General features: G+C 40.3%; 1 protein-coding gene across 1 annotated transcript in view; it reads left to right on the top strand.

Moving 5' to 3' along the window:
• Positions 1-255: 255 nt before the first annotated feature.
• TRAK1 (trafficking kinesin protein 1) overlaps positions 256-22,617 on the top strand; it is a 125,264-nt gene continuing 102,902 nt past the window's right edge. The window contains exon 1 of the mRNA XM_083859906.1: positions 256-299. The gene's annotated coding sequence lies outside the window, so the exon portion shown is untranslated. The remainder of the gene's footprint in view (positions 300-22,617) is intronic.

Below are 22,617 nucleotides of genomic sequence, written 5' to 3'. Positions count from 1 at the left end.
CGGCAGAGCGGGGAGCTGGAGCGGCGGCGGCCCGGCGGGAGAGACCCGGGGGGAGGAGCGCACATGAGGCGCCGGCAGGAGGAGGGAGAAGCAGCAGCAGCCGCAGCAGGAGCCGGCCGGCCACTGCAGCAGCCCCCGCGCTCCGCCCGCCCCGCACGCCGCGGCCTGGCAGCGGCGCGGGCAGGGGGCGAGCCGTGAGGGGGGAGCAGCCCGGAGGTGGCCGCCGCCGGCAGAGAGACTCCCCCGGCCCGCGGGGGCGCCTCTGCCCGCGCCCCGCCGCCCGGGGGGCCCGGAGCGGGGTGAGTGCCGCGGGGGGACGGGGAGGGCAGGGAGGGGATGCTCGGCGGGACCGGCTTGGCCGCCCCTGCCCCCGCCGCCCCAGGTGAGAGGGAGGATGCGGGATGCGGGGCGCGGGCGAGGCCTGCAGCGCTGGCCGGGCAGGGGAGCGGGGGCTGAGCAAGGTGCAGCCGCTCTTCCTTCTCCTCGGGCCCCTCGACCTTCACAGCCGGCTGGCCCGGGGGCGGGCGCTGCGCCTGGCCCTGCCGCTCTGCTCTTTTGTCCCTTCTGCCCTCCCAAAGGAAAGAAGCGCACGAGTGGAGTTGCGTACCGAAGGTCAAGAATCGCTCGCGGAATTGTGCCTCTGCGTTATTTACAGCTAAACTGCTGCCGTTCTCCCCTGCCTGCCTGCAGAAGTAGCTTTCTAGCCGTCGCAGAGGGACCTGCAAATACTGGCTCGGTTTTTTTCAGTGGTGGGGATTGTGGATAGCTTTTGGCAGCGTTCCACTGTTTAAAATGACTAAAATATTCCATTATTGGCTTTTAACAAGTTTGAGATCTTGATGCCTCTTGTGGCTTGCATCTGACGGTTTTGAAACTTCATCTATAGGTAAAATTAGGTTTTTCAGGTAAAATTAGGGAAGAGTTAGGAAATTTCCAAAGAAAGGGATCGTCTGCTAAAAAGTGGGAGCCGGCGTTAGTGTTCCCCCTCTGTCCAACTTCAGGAGAAGTCTCCGTGCGGACGCTTTTTTTCTGCCTCAGAATCTGTAACCTTATTTGAACCTTTCAGTCCGCTGAGATTAAGTCGTGGGTGTAATGGTTTTTGCAATCAGGAAAGCAACAGAAAAAAAAAAAAAAAGGCAGACAACAACAAAAAAAGTTAAAACCAAATAACAGTTATGATGACCAGTTTGCCATATGTGCCTCTTCTACTGCTGTGTGTACACAGTTGCATGTGCTGTTTGTAGTGTCCTGGCCTCTGCCTATGCTGGAATTACTCTGGGTTTAAACATCTTTGTCCTAGTAGGGCTCTTTTGGAGTTACCAGAAGGCGGCTGGAGGGAGGGAGTGTTGTCTCCAAGCCCAGGGACTGTATTCACAAAACTGCCTTCTCTGAGGCACTGATAACTTGTTTTAACTGAACCAGAGCAACCTCTGATGACAATAAGAAAATTATATTAAGCCATTAAGCTTCTCTGTTTTTCAGTGAGCATCATTGCAAGGGAGGAAAACCAGGGTGGTAAAAATCCTAACAGAAGGCAAGTTTTCAGCTTTTAATGTGAGCTACTGACTGAGGACCAGACAGCTGTGAACAGATAGTATGGTAGAATTTAAATTTCTGTTGAAGTAAAACAAAAGTTTATGTTGGTTGCATGAATGAACTCCCACTTGCTAGCAGATTGAACTGCATGATGGATGACAGTAGTGGGAAGAAGTAGGATCTCTGGATTTAGTGCACAAAAAAATCCCATATCAGACAAAAATAATCTGTTCATCTTTTGTTCAGTTATGAACAAAAAAGTCCTGCTGGAACTTGGTTCCTATTCTAGAGCACTGGGCAGCACAACAGTATGCCAAGGAAGCGTTAATGTGATTATGCACATGCATTTATATATGTGGTGCCCCGTGTTTGATATGTGGGTGCTTAAAATCCCAGTGAAATACCCAGCTGCTGCAGCAGCCTCTGAGCATCTGACTAGTTCAATCCAGAGTCGTGACTAATGAGGCAGGACCAGGATGTGATGCACAAGTTTTGCCATGGATATTAATGAATGCTAACTTGGCACTTGGTTTGTGGAACACAGGTGAGAGCTGGTGAAAGTAAGTGAGCTTGCATGTACCAGAGAGCAATATCAGATAGGAAGGATTTGCCTGGAACTGGTGGGAACTCCTGTTGTTTTCTCTGCTGCAGCTCATGCCTGAGCTCCTTGCTGCTTCACACATTCAGTCTCCTGTAGCAGATTACCAGCTGCTTTTGTAGAAGTAATTTGATCCTAATCTTTCAGTGTGCTCTGAGGCTTTTATTTATACTCTAGCCAATCTGCTTTGGGATAGAATAATGAGATTAGTATTGCAGAAATTAATGCAGGTTGAATATTTCTGTTTTAAATGTGTAGTTGATCAGTATTATTGTTTCTTACTGTTGTTGCTATAATACTGAAAAACAAAAGCTAAAACTTCCCACTCTGTCTGCTGTGATAGACTGTAAAGTGAATACAAGATACTTTTTTTTTTTAATAGCTCTTTAGAAAGGATTCTTAGCATGAATGCTATTGAGGCAACATCTGCAATGTTGAAAGAAAGGCAAGAGGTTAAAACCAAACCTTTTCCACTTTCTAAAAGCTGTACACATTTTTCTTCATAACAATTTCCTATGTTATTTAAAATTTTCCATGGGAGAGGAGAGATAATTATGCAAAAAGGCAGTGTATGAGTTACATTTGTTTGAAATACATTTCTTTCCTAAGTCTTTAAAATTTTGTTAATTTCCAGAGTTGAGGTGGTGTAGTGCTCCTTCTGGCAGGACCAGAAATAGCATTTGTAGGACATAATTTGTTTTGGGTTGTCTGGATGTTTTATGTTGTGGGTGATATTCAAGTCAAGGTTGGTGGTTTCTTGTTAATTTGCAGAGAATTGTGTGTTCTTTGTTTAAAATGGTGAACCATATAGCTTTCCCTCTGCCTCACTAAAAATGAGTGCCTGCTCTAATAAGTCTCCAATATTAGGCTGGTTACTTAATTGGTGTGTCTTTGAATAACCATGTTTTAATGTTTACAAAGCTGTCATTTGACTTCACACACTACTTATTTCCCAATACTTCCATATTAATGCAAGAACAGCCAGACTAGTAGAACTGGTCTGTATTGTTGAGAATCATGATAACCACAATATGGAAATAGGAGTTGTACTTTTGCCTCTTGGTCAGAAAAATGTTGATAGGTAGACATTTACAACTAGTTCTGTTTTCCTGTTTGAACTATTCCTTTTCTCCAGATATACCTCACAGTTCTGCCACTGTAAGAAGCTTAGTTTTGCCACCAAGACCAACATTAAAGAATAAAAAATGACCAAAGGCATACTGGCATCATCACCTGTGATGCTCATGTTGTTCCTTGATTCTGCTGGGAGTGAAATTGTCACTTGTGTCCTTCAGAAAGGCTGTGAAAGGGAACAGATTCTGGTAGTGACTGCACACCAGGTGGCTTTCAGAGTATTTGTAAAAAGACAGTAAGTAGGAGAACTACCTTCTAGTCACTAAATGTCAGCGATGGCATGTCAGTTGTAGGCAGCTCAGTTACTGTATGAAGCTGTGTAAGGCTGGCACTGTGAAACAGGTATGTGGTCTGCAGTGCCTGTGCTGTGAAGGTATGTTTTTCTGGTCCTGTATGTATCATTAAAACTCCACAGGCAATGCCACTGACACCTTGGAATGCTGCACCTGTATGGAGGGCTCAATTTTGTGTATTCAGTTGTGGGATCAGTGCTACTTGGAGAGATAAAAATCTTGAGAATGAACTTCCTGTTAACATAGGCTTTCCAAGATACCAGTTGGTGTCTGATTCAAAGCCTTCCTGCTTACTCTGTGGTTTGACTGAGATAGCTGTGAGTTTACAAGCACTTTTATTTTACTTTGTAGTGAATAGCATGATGTTTCCTAAAAAAGTTTCAGGAGTTCAGAGATACTGTTCTTTGTCTAAAACTGTCCTCTATTTGAACTTTGAATCATCAATACTTCTGGTTTTATTGGAGCCTATTGATTACGGTGCAAAAAGTCATGCCACATAGTCATCCTGCTTATGGTTGACCAGCTAAGAGGCTTATTGATAGCACAAACAGATTAGCTCAGAGATAATTCTTAGATTCAATTATGTTGGCAGATTTGCTTTAGTTGAATCAGTGAGGGGCCATACTGGAGCTGATTCTTTGCTTTATCTTGTAGCTTCTCTGGACAGGATTGTAAAAACCCAAATGGGACTGCAGTTCTATAACTGTCATATTTTCTTGTGTGCATATTTGGGGTTTTTTAGTAATGATACTGATAGATTAATATGTTAGGGCCCTGTTGGTTTAGCTTGCGTTTATAGCAGAAGTTATGAACAGAGTATTAGAAAGAAGGAAGGAAACGTGGGAAGAGCTTGGTTTGAAAGCCCTTGCAAAGTTTCATTATTGGCATGTTTTGACCTTAGACCACGCTGCTGCCCAGCAGAGCAAATTTTCCCATGGCTGTAGACTCCCTCTTCTATCCCCTTCCATATAATGGTGCTTGGAATCGAGTGCTGGATGCAGGCAAGAGCTGTTCTTAAGGTTAATTTTCAGATTGTCTGTCCTGAGCAACTGAGCAGCTGTTAGCAGGGAGCAAAGGAAGCAATAGTAGTGAGTGGAAGGAACTTTGGTATCAGGAGAGAATAGTCTTCAGGGAACATGAGCTAATTTTCAAACTGCTGCACTCCAAGCTCTGATATAACCAAGACTGATTGTGTGTTAGTAAATGAGATGCTGAGGCTGATAATAACTTGCTGCATATTTTTGTGGTTATGGCATGTTCTTAACTCCAAGCACTTGTATGAACAGAAGAGAGAAATACTGAGCTCTGTAGAAAGGTTGCTTCTTTGGTGGATCACAATGTGGTTAAGATTGGAAGGGATTTCTGGAGGTTGTCAAGTCCAACCTGCCTGCTCAAGCAGGGTCATCCTAGAGCACTTGGCACAGGTCTGTGTCGTGACAGCATCTGAATATCTCCAAGGCTGGAGACTCCATCACCTCCCTGAGCAACCTCAGTCAGTGCCTGGTCATTCTCAAAGGGAAAAAATGTTCTTGCATGTTCAGAGGGAACTGCTGGTGTTTCAGTCTGTGCCCATCACTCTGGTCCTGTCACTGGGAACCACTGAAAGAGCCTGGCTCTGTCTTCCTTCACTGCAGGTATTTATACTCGTTGATGAGATCTCCCTGAACCTTCTCATCTCCAGCTATCAGTCACAGCTCTCTCAGCCTCTCCTCATAGAAGAAAGTGCCCTGGTCTTCTTTCTTTATCTTAGTGGCCAGTCACTATCCTCTCTCCAGTAGGTTCATCTCTTTTCTTGTACTGGAGAACCCAGAACTGGACACAGTACCTCAGGTGTGGCCTGACCAGTGCCAGCTAGAGGGGCGGGATGACCTCTCATCTAGTTTCCCAGTTAAAGGAAAAAATATGTGAACCCCTGCTCTGCTATGTAATAATTCCATGCCTCAGAAGAAACACAGAAAAACTGCTCATCATTCGTTTTCAATGAAGTTTGATGCTGAGTTGACTTGTTCCATTTTTTAATAGAAACCAAAGGTTAGGAAAATGTTCATACAGTGGAAACTTTTATAGCCTAGAGAGGAAGAATGAAAACTATGGATATGTTGAATTAGTTACATGTGCCTCTTTGAAGAGCTTAGTTGACTGTTGCAAATTGAAATCAATCAGTGCATTTTTGCTTTGTATGTTCATGTAAATTCTAAATGTCATCTTTTTTTAACGCAGCTGCTGGTAATGTCATATTGGAATCTAATTTCAAGCAAAGCAGGACCCTCTATGAATTATAGTCTGACAGCAGCCACAATTTGGTGTCCTAGGGAGACTGAAGTGCAGTTTTGTTTCAAGTGAGGAGTATTTTTTAAAAAATCTCATCAATGTCTGCTATAGGAAATGAAGACCTTTACTGTTCTCTTTAATGTTTATGTAAGTGGAGCTTGTGTTACTAACAGCATTGCCTGTTCCAGAAATCCTAATTTCATCATCAGATACTGCACAGTTGCATACTTCACAGGGGAGCAGCAGATACTCCTCTGCAGTAAGCAGAAACCTTGCAGTTCAAATCTGTGCAAACCTATTACCACAGTGAATTCTGTAAAATTAGCAGAATTGGAAGGCATTGGAACAATGTCAAAATCCTTAGACTGACCTTTAAACCTGTTTTAAATGGAATTTCTTTCTCTGCAGCCGTGCCTGCTCATAGTAGCCATTTCTGAGGAACTATTAAACACTGTTGATGCAAAGTGATGAGGTGGAAGTCAGTCTTTCTTTTAGCATTTGTTTTTGCGATAGATCTTCTGCTGTAGTCACAAATCGCAGTGCTGTCAGAAAGAAATTGTGGGCTTCTGTTGGTGTTCAGATAATACTGCAGTAGTGATCACTTCCAGGTATTTATGGGGGGGTGGAGACCAGGATTAACCAAAAATATTACCTTCTTGGAGCCTTTGGTCTTGTAATGAATTCTGCAAACCTGCATGTGTGAAGGCCATATTAAGATCAGTCCTTTATGCCTGTATTTCATGAGGGTCATGTAATGTTGTCAGGTGGTAGATAAGCATGTTATGGCTTGACCCAGTGAGTTGTGATTGACCTGAGAGCCACATGTTTCCAATATAAGGCAATCTCAACTGAAAATTTTCTGATTGTCTGAAATGTTTGTAACCTTGGATTACTCTTGTATTTGCTCACGAGAATTTTATCCTGTAGTGGCTTTCTCAAAAACTGGTTTTACAAGGCATCAAATACCTTGAGAATGAAAAGGCTGAGATAAGTTAAATATTGCATTTATCTGGCTGAGTCCTTTGTCCCAAAGTCCAGAGAGGTGTGTACTGTCAAGCTATTGGATGTATCTTGTGCTATCATTTTTTTTCCTGCAGAGAACATTGATTTCTCCATGACATTCACTTGTTCTGCTTTTAGCTAGTAAATGAGGTTTGGTTTAGGAACTGTTGTACCTCAGGCAAATGTAACTTTCCTAAATACTTTGCCCTTTAACATTGCAAAAGCTACAAAATATTCAATGTGAACTTCTAATGAACCGAGTTTGTTTCAGCATTCACGAATCACAAAAATCAGTCTTCTCTTACTTTGCAATGGATGAAGGGGGGCAGCAAGATCAAAATATTTGAGGTAATTCAGGAGTTCATGCCAGTACTAGAATTAAATACAGTTCTTGTGAATCTCTGTTGAAAGGCTGTCAGTCTCTTAGGGTCAGTGGATTGGCACATTCTGTAGCTATTTAGGGCCTGACAGGGTATGTGAAACAAGCAGCAACCTCAATAGATGTGTGCTGCCCCTGCACCTTTTTCCCCTACATTACCAAGGTTGATAGTGTGCATTACTAATTCTCTTACAAGAGAAAAATTCCAGGTGGCCCAAAAGACTTTTCCTTTCCCTGAGGAGCGTATTACTTGCTCATATAATTTGAGTGCGTTTTACAGAAGTTTTAAGCACGTGTCTGGCAGATGGGTTGTGCAGGATAAGATGATGCTACTTTTGCAGTAGTTATTTTAGTAAAATAAGTGGCCAGTTAAGCTGACAATGGGATATTGCTGTGAAAAAGATCAGTGTTTGAAATGAGAGCCTGGTTTTCACAGGCTGGGAACAGAGCACTTCCAAGATCTACAGTTATCTTGCTTCACTCACTGGTGAATGTTCAAGGTAAGTCAGTTGCAGTTTCTTGAGCCTGACTTACTAACATCCGCCATCCAAGAGTAAACACTGCACCCATTTTGTACTGTTTGTCAGCTTTCAGAGGACACCTGCTGTATGTTGACATAGAGGAAGAAAATTGGGAAGTTTTCCCATTGATGTCCCTCTACTGAATAGCAGGAAAGAGGAGGGAAATACGGTTTTTGACTTGAGAAAAGGACAAAAATATTTTTTGTTTTGTTCATGGGGGTATTACTGTCTTTAAAAAATAAATACAGATAACTTATGGAGTGAGTAATGTCTTACATCTAGAAATGTTTGTATGTAAAGGCAAAGATCATAACCAAGTGTAATTTAAAGACAATAAACATAGAATTAGCACTTCACAGTGGTTACCTAAGTAATGAAGAGCTGCTGAGCCCTGGTAGGAAAGGCATATAGATGTCACTGTATGTTGGGTGTACATCCTGAATAGGAGAATGGATTTCTTAAATACGGTGTGGATGATTTCATTATGATCTTATTTCATTCTTAGAGGAATATTTTGTGTCTTTATTCTTGCTCCCAAGTGGTTGTTGAATAGACCTGATGACAGGAAATTTATCATAATGATAGGACCTTAAATGATACACACAGAAAAGCTCTGGATGCCCTGTTTCTGGAAGTGATCAAGGCCCAGTTGGGTGGGGCTTTGAGCAACCTTGTCTAGTGAAAGACATCCCCACCCATTGCAGGGGTTTGGACCAGTTGACCTTTAAGATCCCTTCCAACCCAAAATATAGCTATGACAGTGAAGTGTGACTATGAATGTTTTAGGTTTTTTATCAAAAAGTTGTGTGAAATGCATTATGTTGATCTCTGAAAATTTACATTACAGAATTAAGAACTGAGATCAGTTTTTTTTTATTTGTTGAAGTAAAGCTGATACTTTCTTTAAAAAACTTCACATGACTTGTTGACTAGTCTTTAGACAGAGGTTTCAATTCAGGTGGACAAAACTATACTTCTAAATACTCCTTATTGTTCATCATAGTTAGCTTTAATCCCAAGATTTTTTAAAGGAAAAAACTGACCTTTATTCCTTTCTACCAACTAAAAATGGATTATTTTTTGATTTTTAAATCTAGCAGAGCTGCTCTTCCAATAGGTGTGAATTCAACAAAAACAAAGATGTTTCTTGGCTCTTCTGTTGCCAGTCAGCTTGTCAGCATCAGTTTCATATGGCTGTGGGATTCATCTGGGCAACCAAACCTCATCTCTCTGTAACTGCACAGGAGGCCTTTGCTGTTAAGTCTCAGGTTGATTGATACTTGTGTAAGATCTGTAAATTCTGGCTCTGCATGCTCACCTGGTGGTGTCCCTCAGCCCTGTGGTGTCATGATTAAGCACACACACCAGTCAGTGCACTGGTGGTTTGAGTCCCACCAGGGATTGCTATTTTTGTGGCAATGAAGCTTGAAAGAATGCATTGCAACACCAGTATTTGAAAACTCACACAGCTGAAGCCAACACGGTGCCTGTGAGTGGTTTGATATCCCCTTGCCTTAGCCTTTCCAGCCTGGTTGTATTCCTCATTACATTGATGTGGGGTGGTAAAAGCACCAATGTCTCTGTGAGGATAAAGGAGCAAAAGGGATCTATGGCTCCAGGGTAAGTGTGCAGTAGGGTGGCAGTGTGCTTTCAGGACAGCCTACACTAATATTAGCTCGAGTTGGCTGGGAAGGGATGTGCCTGAAGGCTCTGCTTCTATAACCAGATGAGCCTGGGCTCACAGTTTTGCCATTTCTGCTGGGGATAGTCCTGCCCTGCCCTACCAGCTGTGTGTTATACCCCTTTGTCCATACATCTTTTGTAATGACTGTTACTCCCTGGGAAATAAGCCAGGGAGGCAAATTGAACAACATAGCTTGAAAATTGGGTTAGGTTTCCTTAGCTTTAGTTTTATTGCTATCTTGAGTTTCCTTGGGAGTTAGATGAATGGTGGATATGGCACAAAGGCGACACAGGAATGTGCAGGCAAGGCCAATTAGTGTTTAGTTTGCTCTAGATGTGTAATACCACACCTTGTATTCAACCTGTGGGCATTAAGTTTTATAGGTCTCTTTAAAATTGAGAGTTAATTAAGTTATGTAGATCTCTTTAAGAATGTGAATTAATGCTATCAAAATGGAATGATTTGTTAGTTACGTGGGAGTTTTTGTTTTGTGGTTTGTTGCAGTATTTTTGTTTTGGATTTTTTTGTTTGTTTGTTTGTTTTCTTTTCTTAGTAAAAGAAAGCCAGCAATATCATTTTAGTACTCTTGGTTAGCAGATTTGCACAGGGAGGATTGAATACTCAGTCCTGTCTCTCTTATCTGTTAAATTAGCACTAATTAGTTTGTCAAGAAGGCTGAGAGGAAATTCCTAAATGCACCTAGGAGCAAGCCTATTGTTGTGATCCTATGACCAGCAGGAATAACTTGAAGATAAAACATGATATAATGTTGCAGCAGGAGAAATGAGTAAGAGGAAATAGGAGGGGCTGCATAGTCAGGAAAATGATCAGTTTATAACATGACTTGTTATAGCAGATGTAATACTGTTTTCTCTGTTGCTCAGACTTCTCCCTGGAAAAGGTAAGAAATCAGTTGTTATAATGTAGGTAATAAAAGTTTTTTTGGGTGGGTTTTTAATTTTTTTTTTTTTTTAATTTAGTGAGCCCTTAAACTGAACAACTCTAAAATACTTAGTTTGATCTTCAGATATTGAGAAACTATGAACGGGGCTTCAGTCTGTCATGGCTCTGATGCAAATCCTACAACATATAATTAATTTCTCTTCTGAGTGGGAACTAGTGGTTCCTGATTGTCCTGATTTCCGACTGGAAACTGTTGTTTGCTTTGTGATAGAAGACCTATAATCCAGCAGTGTGCCAGCCTGGAACTGAGTATATGAGAAGCTAAAGAATAGATCCTGGGAAGGAGTGCTTTGGACATTTGGTTATTTAACACTATAGTCCATTACCACCAGAGAAGTGAGAGGAGTTTGGGATCTCAGCATATTAAGGCATTGGTTTTTCTTTGAGGGCACTGAAGACATTTGCAAGTATCTTTTATGATTTCTTACATTTTGGCTGATCTACTTTTTCTCCCTATTTTCTTTTTTTTTTGACCTGTACTTTTTCTCTGGCTTTGTTTTGTATGTAAAGTGTTACAGAGTTTCCTGTATCTCCTAATTTAAAACAGCTCCAACAGAGAAATTGGCAATCCATTTTTTTTTTTTTTTGCCTTCTTTTTCTTCAAGGTATCTATTATTGGTTTCTTGGAAGTAACAGACTTTTGAAAGAGAAAAATTAGCAAACAAGGTTAAATTGAACTGATAATATTCATATAAATTCTTATTTAAGATTTAGCTCTTAAAAGAAAACCCAAATAACTATTTTACAAATTTTTTTTCTAAATACTTTTTCACAAAAGATACCAAGAAGTTGTTGTGGTGGCCAAAAGAAGTTGTGCTACCTAACTGTATTGCATGTCTAGCAAAAACTTCATGAGGTGCCTGCTAAAACTGACCTAAAACATTTCTGAAGAAGTGGATTAAATAACATTTTGGAGAATAGATTTTCATTAAAGTTGGAAACTGGGATATTTACAGATGTAAATGGCTATCAATTATAAGAAACAGAATATGGCCCTGTACCTTAGGAACGATTCCTTGAGTAAAGTCCAAGTCATGAAGATGTGCATTACTGGTTTTAAAGGGGTTGATTGATTGCTTGCTTTTTCTGTCTTGAGGATTATCTTTGCTCTTTTGGGAAATAATTGCAGAAGACATCAAAGTGAGTGTAGTTTCAGCATAGTTTGCCATTTACACTCTAACACCAAACCCAGACTTGAGTCACAAGGGTTAAACAAGTTGTTACTTGTTTCTTGTTGTGTGAAGATACCTCTTGCCCTGCCTGAAATGAAAAAGGTGGAGGAGAAAAGAATACAGTGATTGGGTAAGTGTGTGTGTTTTGCGGGAGGGGGAGTAGAATTTGGAAGGATCTATTTCATTATAAGGCATGATGTTTGATCCAAAATAGCCAGTGTTTTGGCTTGGAAGTCTATATTTGCCTCTGGGCTTCTTACTTTTTAATTAAAAACAAAACAAAAAAGCCCAAAACACTGTTATTGGATACAGAAGGGTAACCTGGCTGAGTATAGGTATTATATACAGTATGTCAGCTGTGGAGAAAAAAAGAGTCTGGAATCCTTGACGGAGTCTGGAATCTTTGACACCTGAAATATGTATATAAATTACAGTCTCCTGGATCTTGCATGCTGCAGTCTAGGGACCATGTCAAAATGTCAGCAGCTGCTTCCACATTTGTAGTGTTGACAATATGACCTTCAGGTTAAGAGATCTCTGCTGACGTGAGCTGCACCCAGTGTATGTTTGTTTTACTCTGTTTGGAGCTTTTGTAGTTACATACTTCCAAATGACCACAAAGCAAATGAGAGCATGAAATAACTGTCTTTTGCACTTGCAAGAGGCTCTTCTAATACTTAAGCACTGATGCTTCCACTTTTTTATTGTGTCCTGGGGTATAATACTTTGTGGTAAAGCACATGTGCAGCTTAAATGAGAAGAAGGTAGGAAAGGAGCAAAGGTATTTCTTGGCAACGCTGTCTTTGTTCTAGTTAATATTTGTACCTGGAAGGGGGGGCTTGCAAATGGGGGAGTTTGATGGGAGGTGTTTTAAACAGGAGGGCAGATTTAGTCTCTTTATCTGTCTTAGCTCAGTGCTGGTAAATGCAGCTGAGCATAGTGATGCTGCCTTGGGTCTTTTGTCCAGGTTTTGCTTGTTGTATGCAGACTATATTCAAGTCAGTACAAAGTTGTGATAATGTGAGTGTGCTATCCGCTCCTGTTAACTCTTTTTTTTGGATACTTATTCAAGATGGGATAGCAACTGGCACAAGACTCAGACATAGTGGTACGGATAGTTATTGTATGGTGTGTGCTTCAAGGGCTTGTTACTCATTGAACTAAGTTTAGCCAAGTCACTTTTACTGGAGCCTATCACCTCTTTACATATAATGATGGCTGGTGTGAATGTAACTATGAATATTAAGGCTGTTCAAGGTAGGGGTCTATCTCATTAACCAAGTTTACTTGTGGCTTGGAAGGCCTCTAGTCCACTTCATAACTGCACTGTGATTTGATGTTATTTGTGAGCTTTGTGATGAGTTTATCACGTTAGAACAGCTTCACAATTTACCCCTAATTTTGGGCAGACTGTGTGCAGCGTTACTGTCAGAGATATATTTCCAGAGAGATGGGAATCAGGCCAGGCAGGAATTATTACAGGTTGAGGTAATTGTGTCTATCAATGACTGCACTTTGCAGTTATACAGTGTTTGCATTGTGTCTGTCTTTGTGCAATGACAGACTTATTTGTCTTGCACCCCAGCCTGTGGCTTCCTGAATAGAAAAATACAGGTTCTGTCAGGACAGCTGCTTAATAAGGCACATGTTGAAATACTCAGGAAGAGAAAACTGTTTTCTGGGAAAACTGCAAGTTGCTGAGCAGAAGGATATAGCATGCAGATGGGCTAGAAAGCATGCAGGTTATGATTCCTGGCCTTTTTCTGATCTTGTGAGTAAAGCAAGGCTGAGCACCTGGAAACTTTATGCAGATATAATTGTATTGGCTGAAATAGTGCAGATAGCCTGGGTCAGTGTCTTTGAAGTGTGGAAGTACTAACCCACTTATAAGGACTCCTTGTCTCTACCTGCTTTCTGTCACGAACTTACAGCTACAGCATGTAGCACCAGAAATAAAGGGAAAAAAAAATGGGCTTGTAGCAAGTGAGGAACCAAAATCTGGAGACAGCAGTAGGTATGTGCCTGCTCCAAGCCAGCAGTTATGGGCTGGTTTACACAGGAGAACTTCGTTAGTTCTGCAAATTGTTTGTGCCTCTAAGAGATTATGCTTTTTTTTTGTGAACAGTGGCTCTTTCTGCCAAGTTGAAGGACATCATGTGTCTTATATGCAGCTACTGTATCTGTTACACAAGCCGCAGCACAGCAACAGTAGACTTCTTTAATGTGTCTGATGTCAAATTTATTTTTAAAAAGCAGTGTAATTCATTACTGGTGCCAGCCCAGATATTTGCTATGGCCACAGTCAACACTTGTGATACAGCTGTTGCTGCCATTGCACAGTGAGCTTGCCAGTTGGAGTATAGAGTAAAGTTGAAGCAGGTTTTTCTTATTTGCAGTCAGAAGTCTACAGCATAACCACTTAAATACAGCCTTCTGTTGGCGCTTGTGTTGTATAGTTGTTGGAATTAAGAATTTATGGTCTAACTGATATTGTTTGAGGGTGTATCTTTTCTTTCTGTAGGTACACTTCTGCCGCAGGTTTTTGTTTCTGCATTGATGTAGTTTTTGCTGAAATTTAGACTTTGTTTGGAAAGGTAGGACAATTTGCCTAGTTCCTTAAAATCCACTTTACTTCATAGTCAAGTCAGAAATAAGAACATATATGTAGTTTAATGTCTCAACTATGGTCTTGATTTGAAAATACTACCTAGCTCTAAGAGGAGTTACAGGTCAGATAGAGGGTAATAGAAGGAGTAAAGGATATAACTGATGCACGACTGTAAGCATATTTGTCATAGCCAAATTGGTTACTGTAGCTGTGCTGGTCTAGTGTTTTGTCCTTTCTCAGACTTTGGTGCTTTTATATAAAACTAATAAGTAACTTACTTTGCATTTTCTCTTTTCCTTTGTTGTTCAGTGATGTGGTACAAATGAAGAATGATTATCTGCTAAATGTCTCTTCTTTTAAGAGGGCCAATATTGTTGGCCAGTGTGGGAATTTACTAAGTGTTGCCTTTCTCTGCTTTTGGGATTTGTCTCCCCTCTTGCCCTCATGAGAAACAGGAAAGAAAACATTTTCTGGTGACGATATTAGTGTCACATTGGCATTTTAGAGTAGTCAGATTAAATGGGTTGTTCTTGGAATTTGGAATTCTGTCTGTTACTGTGGATACAACAATTTGCTAAAGTAGCCACCTCTTCCTGCTTTGCCAGTGACTAAATGTGCCTTTCATGGGTCCACCTGCACACCTTATGTTAAACTGAACTCGTGCCCATTGACTGCTGGAACCTGCCTACATTTTTTTTATAGATGAAAGAATAAAGGGGGCAGAATGTGGACTGAAAGGAATGAAAATTTCAACACCACCACTGACCAACCCACCCCGCCCCCCCCGTACTGGTTTCTTTGTGACATCCTTTGGGCATGGAAAATCATAGACATTTTCCTAAAAGATCTGGGTGATAAACACCTGTTAGAGCCCAATGCTGACTCAGAGTGAGCTTAAACATTGTTTCGTATTCTGAGTTCTGTGGTCTTATTTTTTTTTCCTTCTTTGGAATATGGGTTTTCTTGTTGATAACCAATGCTTTTGAACATGTTTAAAAGCAAGCTGGTGGTAAGTAAACTAAGTGGACAGGCAAAAAGGCAAAAACCACCTCTGTAGTACAGCTAAATGCAATAAAGCATTTTAGGTTTCTATCCCTGGATCCCCGAGCTTTGCAATTATTTTGTTGAGGAGCTTCATTTTATGGAATAGTGTTAAACTGAAGTTTAAGGAAAGCAGTGTGGGGAAATCATATGGAAATGGTGACTGTTGAACTGCTCAAAATGTAAGGATTTCAACTTGCTTTCTGTGGTGGTTCTTTACTGAAATGCAAATTGAGTTAAGAATGAATGAACATGTCCAACCCTTGAGGGTTTCTGTGCTTTGCCTGGATTGGGGGCCAGGGTCAGGAGTGGCCACATGAGTCTGTGCTGAGATCATTAGGTTGAGGACACCAGCTGTGCTATTATTAGGGGTTTTAAAGTCTATGGCAGATGTTCTTAGGCTCTGTTCCAGCCCCTACTGCACCCCTATATGGTGCAGTAGAATACATGGAAAAAGAAATTCTGACAAGTTGTTTTCCCATTCAACAAACGATTTTATTTTTTTTTCCCTGTGTAGCTGGACAAGATGTTAACTTGAATGTGTTAAAAACCACTTTGGAGTATTGAAACAAGAACAAAAATATTTTAAAAACTTACTCTCATATGAGAGTAAATATAAGCGCTTTCCTTTAAAAGGAGATCTTGGGGGTCTAGCCAGAACTCAAGTTGAGAAGTGCATGTGTTTTGCCATTTAAGTATTTGTTTTCTGTTTTCCTTACCACTGTTATTTAGACAGGACCCTTGTTGGATGTCTTTTTGTGTATATATATAATGGAAAGATGTACCTGCAAAGATTTTGAATGATGGTAATGAGACACAAGAGAACATGTAATATACACAGAGCAAAGAGTTATTAATAATGAGATTAAAGTATTTGAACAGAATTACTGCTTATTATGTTATGATGATGCAGCACATAGCATGAAGAAAAGCATGATTTTCTTTTTGTTGTCATAAGAGTGTCTTGTTTTGAATATGTAATTTATTTTCTCTCTGAACATCACTTAACCTGTTTAAGTACCCTCAAAGTATAAATCACAAGCTGTTCTGTGGAGTTCTATGTTGTACAAAATGCAAAAGGGAGGTATCTGCCAGGAAGATGCAAATCTGAGTTAATGGCAGAAAGTACAGAAGGAGCTGAAGAATGCAAACTATTTATAATAGGTAACAAGTATGTCTCTATATCTCATGTGTCAGGTTTTTTAGCCATGGAAGTCTGTTGTTGCTAAGCAGAACAACAAATGTTTAAACAGTTCCCTGTACATCATCCTTTCCTCTCTGTCATCAAAATACGTGGTGGTTTTTGAGTTAAACCAGCTGAGATGGTGCATGAATTGCCCTGTGTTGAGCACAAAGGGGGGCAAATAGTTGAGAAGTTTATTATTTATGAATTTTTATGTGTCCATCTCTCAGCTTATGAACTCTGAGGCAGCTCTCTTATACAGAGCTTTTTAGTATGATTAAAGAGAAAAGGACCAAAATTAAGCAATCTAACATGCAGTTCTTATTGAGGATCTTTTGCATGCATTTTCTCTGTGCATGTTTCTTGCTGGATATCAGAAGAATAGACCATAACATTGGTCAGAAAATCTGAATACTCGTTCTCTGCATTGATTTGGTTACACCAAGGAAAAAGTATGGGTGACCTAAAGGTTTTTGGGTTTTTTTGTTTTAAAGTCACTGAACTGGGATTTTAATGAAATGTTCTGATGCACTTGTAGGTGTGCATAAGGCTGATAAGGGATATGTCTCTAGATCTAGTCTGAATGTGATTTCTCCTTTTGAGTTCCCTATCCCCAAACTGTTGATCTTCCTACCTTCTGGTGAGGGTGCTATTTTAAACCATTGGAAAGGCAGGCAGTTCTTCAGGCTGTTTCTACAATATGAACTAAAAGAGTTAGGTGCATCCATGTACTGCTCTGTAGGGAGCAATGAGATGTGACAGAAGTCTATGAGTGGGTTGATGTGGGTGGGTGCTGTTCTACAGCTTATACCTGGTCATTTGAGAGTACTGCTCTGTGGTTGCACCCCAGGTAAGCAGGACTGTGTGCTGAAATTTGTGTGTTGATAACTCAAGTTGATAGCAGTGAGTAATCACTTGCTATTTGAGTAAGATTGTGACAGTCCACACAGTCACATAGCTCCTATGAAAAGAACAGTTTCTCCTGTGTTACTGAGATTACAGTGTGGGACCCAGAGAAAATTTAAGAAGATTAGTCATGGCATGTTGCATTAAGCCTGACTGCTTAATCAGAAGGATTTTTTCCTGAAGATTATTTTGTTGGTAAAAGTGGGAAAATTGGGATCTTGATGAGCTCCAGAGGCGTGTTTTGAAGCCTGGAGCAAGCAAAGTCCTAATGTGCTAACATGACTGGTTAGAACATGTTTTTCTCAGGTAAGAGGTGAACTATCAGATCTACATGATGGGAGGAGACTGAGCTAAATGTGCTTGTGGTATTAAGCTTGCCTTCTTAGGTGGCAGGCCTTGTTGGACTGGAATTGGGTATTTATATAGCTTCTTACAGTATCAACTACTTTCTAACTGAAAAATAATTGCCTGGATTAAAGTGGTTGAGTGTTGCACAGCCTTGTACTGAAAGTATTAAGCTTGGGTCAGCTCCCTCCTCTTCCCCCAGTTCTGAACTTTAGCAACCTGAATGAGATGGGAAGAGAGGAGAAGGAAGATTTGTTATAAACACATTCCAGAAATGCATTTTCCTCTTCCAAGGATGTGCTTAGAGGAAGCAGTGATGCTTATTAAATCTTAACTTCCAGGATGCCCTGCAACTCCAGTGATGCCATCAGTGATGTTGGTTCACATACCTCTTTTGGTAGAAAATGCTTCCATGCAATGGGTTTGAGCTGAACAGTTGACAGTTACATTTTAATTTCTCTGTAACTCTAGATTGCTTTTGACATATAAGTTCACATGTGGGTGTGTATCTTTGTGGGTAGATGAAGCAAAACTCATCCTCTCACTAAACATATGTTCTAAGTCTCCTCTGTGAGAATATACAGGAGCCTACTAGTCAGTTTTACTCCTTCAGCCTTAATCAGTATATTGTAAATAAGTGTGGGAACTACCAAGTTAAGGGTACATGTTTATTTGTTTTATGAAAGTTCATTTTGCTAATTGACAGGTTGACTAATGCATGCTCCTTGGGTGTATTGAAAATGGACTGTGGATTTGTTTTTTTACTTGGTGATTTATTTTTTAAGTAGCCCTCCCTTCCACAAGCTTGATATTTCCTTTTTCTTTCTATCTTACAGTACTGAGTACCGAAGTTTCTGCTTCAAGTCAGCAGTAGGAAGAGAAATTTGTGTTCTAAAATGAGTGAAGTTCTGAAGAAGCAGATCTCCCACTCTCTCTCCCTCCTCGTCCTAGTTTAAAATTAGATCTGCTGGCCTAACAGGAAGGGGCTTACATTTCTTGCTCATTTTCCAACTGTCAAGCAGAGCATGTAGTCATGCTGAACAAAGCAGCAGCATTCCTGGATTCTTTTAATGATGTATTCAGAACTCCAGTGCCTCCTGATTTAATGAGTACAGTGAATGTATTCACAACTAACAAGAGCGTGCTCATTAAACAGCAGTAAGTTAACTGTCCTATTCTCTTGTAGCAATCCAGTTCGTAATTAAATGGTGCCATATCTGGATACAACACTGGGCCATCAAATGGAGAGATTAGATGTTCTGTGGATATGTGTGGTTAGATGGGGTTGTTGGAGTATAAGTAATTTAGCTTAGCTTGTCTCACTGGTAAGGATGCTGTTCTTGGTGGAGACTTTGTGTTTACAGCTCCCAACCAACCAAAGAGTTTAAACTTATGCAGTCATAGTGTTAATTTAAATTGACCTTTAGTTGATAACTTTCAGCTCTATATTCTACTCCACTGCACTACTACTGTTGTGTAAATCCAAATTGTCACAGCTATACTAACTGGATTTTCTAGATTGTAACTGAGGGCAGAATCAGACCTTTGGTTGACTTTACTGCTACATAAACTTAGTCTGAACAATCCCAATGGTAAAGTGGTGATATTTGAGAAATGAAGAGATCAGTTTAGTGTTTTGGATTGGCAGATGCAGGCTGAACAAAGGTTAGGCTGCTCAGAGGCATAGAGGAGTTGGTTGGAATTGTCTTCACTGATGTTAAGATAAAAGTAGCAGCTGAGTTCTCACCTAAGTTATCTACCCCATAAAGTGCACTTAGTTTTTGTAGAATTGTGGGTGAAAATGTAAATATTGAATTCTTGTCTTTGCTTTTAATCTAATGTCTATTCTGAAATATTTTGGTTGTAATAGTTACAGCCAGTATTCAATAATGGATTTGGAGGCAGAGGGAATTTGGGCCTGAGGGAGGGACAGCATATGCACTCTGTCTGCTTTTCTACTGAGAGCCTCCTGACACTGTCTTGGGGCCTTTTAGCATAATTGGGATGACACCAAGCCGGTTCTTGTTTCAAACCAGCTGACAGTCTTCCGTTTGTGCCGCCCTCCTTTCTTTAAACTGATTTCTGAAAAAAGCCACACAGTCTTCAGTACCTGTTTGCCATCTGGAAAACAAGGCTCCCACGTGGATAGGGGCAGATGTACTGAATGTTTGATGCAGGCCTCTGCAGCTGCTGCCTCTTACTGCAGGCTGGCTGTACCTGGCTCTGATGTCTGCTCCTCAGCCAGTCCCTGCAGGGCCCTGGCATGGCCTCCTGTGCAAGTCTGTCAAATGGATGCTGAATTCTCTTATAATTCCTCTTTTCTCCAAGAGCCGTTTTTATTCAGATACCCTGTGTAAGCATCACTGCTTGTCTTCTACCCTTTCATGCCAACACTGAATGACAAGGTTCCTTTAAAATGTGAACTTCCTGCTTTGTTCACACTAGTATATGTTGTAAAACCTAGTCAAGACTTGTTTGATGTAATTCAAAGGAAGAAAATTTGCCCACTCCAGAGTAAGGAAAATAAGGAAGAACCTGCTCTTTCCATTTTTAAATAAGAGTGACACGCAGTGGTTGATTCAAACTGGAAACCACTTGTTTACTTGACACATCCCATAGTGACACTCTTGGAGCTATGAGTGTCTGGTGTAGTGTGAGTGTGTGGAGTGAGCACGCTGTGTAGAGAAGGAGGACAGAGGTGTGGAGGAGACCTCAGGGTGTCTTTGGTTTGTTTTACTCCTCAGTAAAACTTTCCTTGCTGGTTATCTGGAACAAGTGAATTCGAGTGGTTGACATTTTTTTGTAACTCACTGATGGAGGCGAGTTGGATACTGCCTTAGGAATACCATACAAAACTGAGGCAAGGAAGGAAAGATCTGCTTTTTGTTTCTGCCCACGAGGGTTTTTTTCTGTCTATATGGTGCAGATTGGTAAAAGGCCTGTGTGTTTTTCTTCAGTTGTGTGTTTGGTGGAGGGGAGTGAGGATGGTGGTTGCTTTGTTTTTCTGGGTGTAGGACTGCCAGGACAGAGAAGGAATATTTGGGGGAAATGCTGCTTTTGTTTTAGTCTTATTTCTGTGATTGGGTTGCTTTTAACTTACTTAGATACCAGACCACAAATGTGCATTAGATGAGGAAGAAAGTGGAGAGTTCCTGTGTTCCTCAAGCCTATTTTTGCAAGGTTTTAAATCTGTCTAATTTAATTCTGAACTTGGTCTGTATTTGGCTTAAATATTTTATAAAAACTCTGAACTTTGTATTTGATTTACAGCTTTCTTACAGTAGCCATATAAATTATTTTATACTTTTAATATTAAGATAGTCTACAATCCTGCGTACTTGCTCAGGGAATCATCTGCTCTTTACTGACTATATCTGGGTGTCTGAAAAGCTGAGACACATTCCAAATGTTCTAGTTCTGAGTAATAATTTATCCTGCCTACATACAGTGTTTTCAGAGAAGCTGCAGGGGGAGGATTTTGGGCTGAACACATACTTGCTTGTGTGGGTATGAAAGGGCAGTGTAGGGGATATCCTTCACCAGAAAAACGATCCACAGTTTTCTCTGTAAACTTTCTTCGTTCATTATTTCTGTTTGGCTCTTAACACTCACTGGGCCCAATACCAGTTACCACAAAGGACAAACTTTAATACCTTGCATTAGTAAAACAGCACTAATTATTAGCACAGGCAAGTGGCTCCTTCCTCCAGTCTCTCTCAATTATTTTTAAAGACAATGATCTTTTCATTCCTTACCACCAGGCTAAGATGGTAGTGAAAGTTATATTGCAAACTAATAAAATAACATAATTTGGAAACATTGAATTGAAATACATTGTAGATAGAAGAAATAAAGATTTTTTTTTGTGCTTTACATGTAGACTTATTATAAAGTTGGTGTTTTTTTTGGTTGAGGTGTTTTTTCCCATAGTAAATGGGCTATCAAAGAATAAATGTGCCAGTCGGCAGATTTAAATTACTTGAAATAACTTTGCTTTACTATCACAAAGCAGACAGTCTTGAGGATGTGCAGTGTGAGTAGATGGATGGTATAGGTCATGCAATGCTGGGTTGGTGCTACTAATGTTGACACAATGTTTTATGGGTAGGCAGGAGACATTGGTTAATGTCTTGAGGCTTTGAAGGTTGTATTGTGTCAGCAAGGTGACCTCATAAAAATCTGTGTGTAAACAGTCTATATCTGTCTATATCTATACAAGATTTAGTTGCCAGTCAACTAGAGTTAAATCCTAATTTATCTCCCTTGATATTTAACAGTGGCACAGTCTGGCAGAGGATAAATAATTTTACTGCCAGTTCATTCTTGATTATAGTGTCAGCAAATGTTCCTGCTATTGAAGATACGTGGGCAAGACAGATGGGAGATGGTAATTACGTGGATTCATTGGGAAACCTAAAAGAAAAGTGTTGGTTGAAAAATTCTTAGTTCTCAGAAAAACTGTTCTGCAATTTAACTTAAAAATTAATGAAAACAAAAACTAGATTTCTACAATATGCTTTATTACCTCCTGTGGTTTTGGGGAAACATCTCTTGAAATCCTGACTTGTACAGAAAGGGTATGAACAGGAAATCTCCTAGTTCTGCATGTTGCTGGAAAGAAATACTTTTCTGTGCAATTTCAGCCTTTAAAAGAGTATTTTATTCCCTTTCTTGACCACTGAGAGTGCTGTATTTGTATATTGCTGCAAATGTTTGTTCTGGGTTGTCTTTAACTGATTGCTGGAGATCTACTGCTGTGTTTCTTTCCTTTCTTTTTTCTTTTTTGCATTCTTTGGGAAGAAAGGAGACTTCAGTTCTGTGTGAAATTTTTTTATTTGTTTTTACTTTAAAACTTGTTGTTTCACTGTCAGGCTCAAATTTAATTTCTTTTACTGCAGGTGTTTCAGTTCATGCTTATGATGAAGTGTAGAAATGCACATGGGAATAGAATTGTATTTGCAAATGTAGATCACCTCATCAA

This window comes from Zosterops lateralis (genome assembly GCF_965231275.1).
Source record: "Zosterops lateralis genome assembly, chromosome: 1".
NCBI lineage: Eukaryota > Metazoa > Chordata > Aves > Passeriformes > Zosteropidae > Zosterops > Zosterops lateralis.
This window is presented reverse-complemented; position numbering and strand designations above follow the sequence as displayed.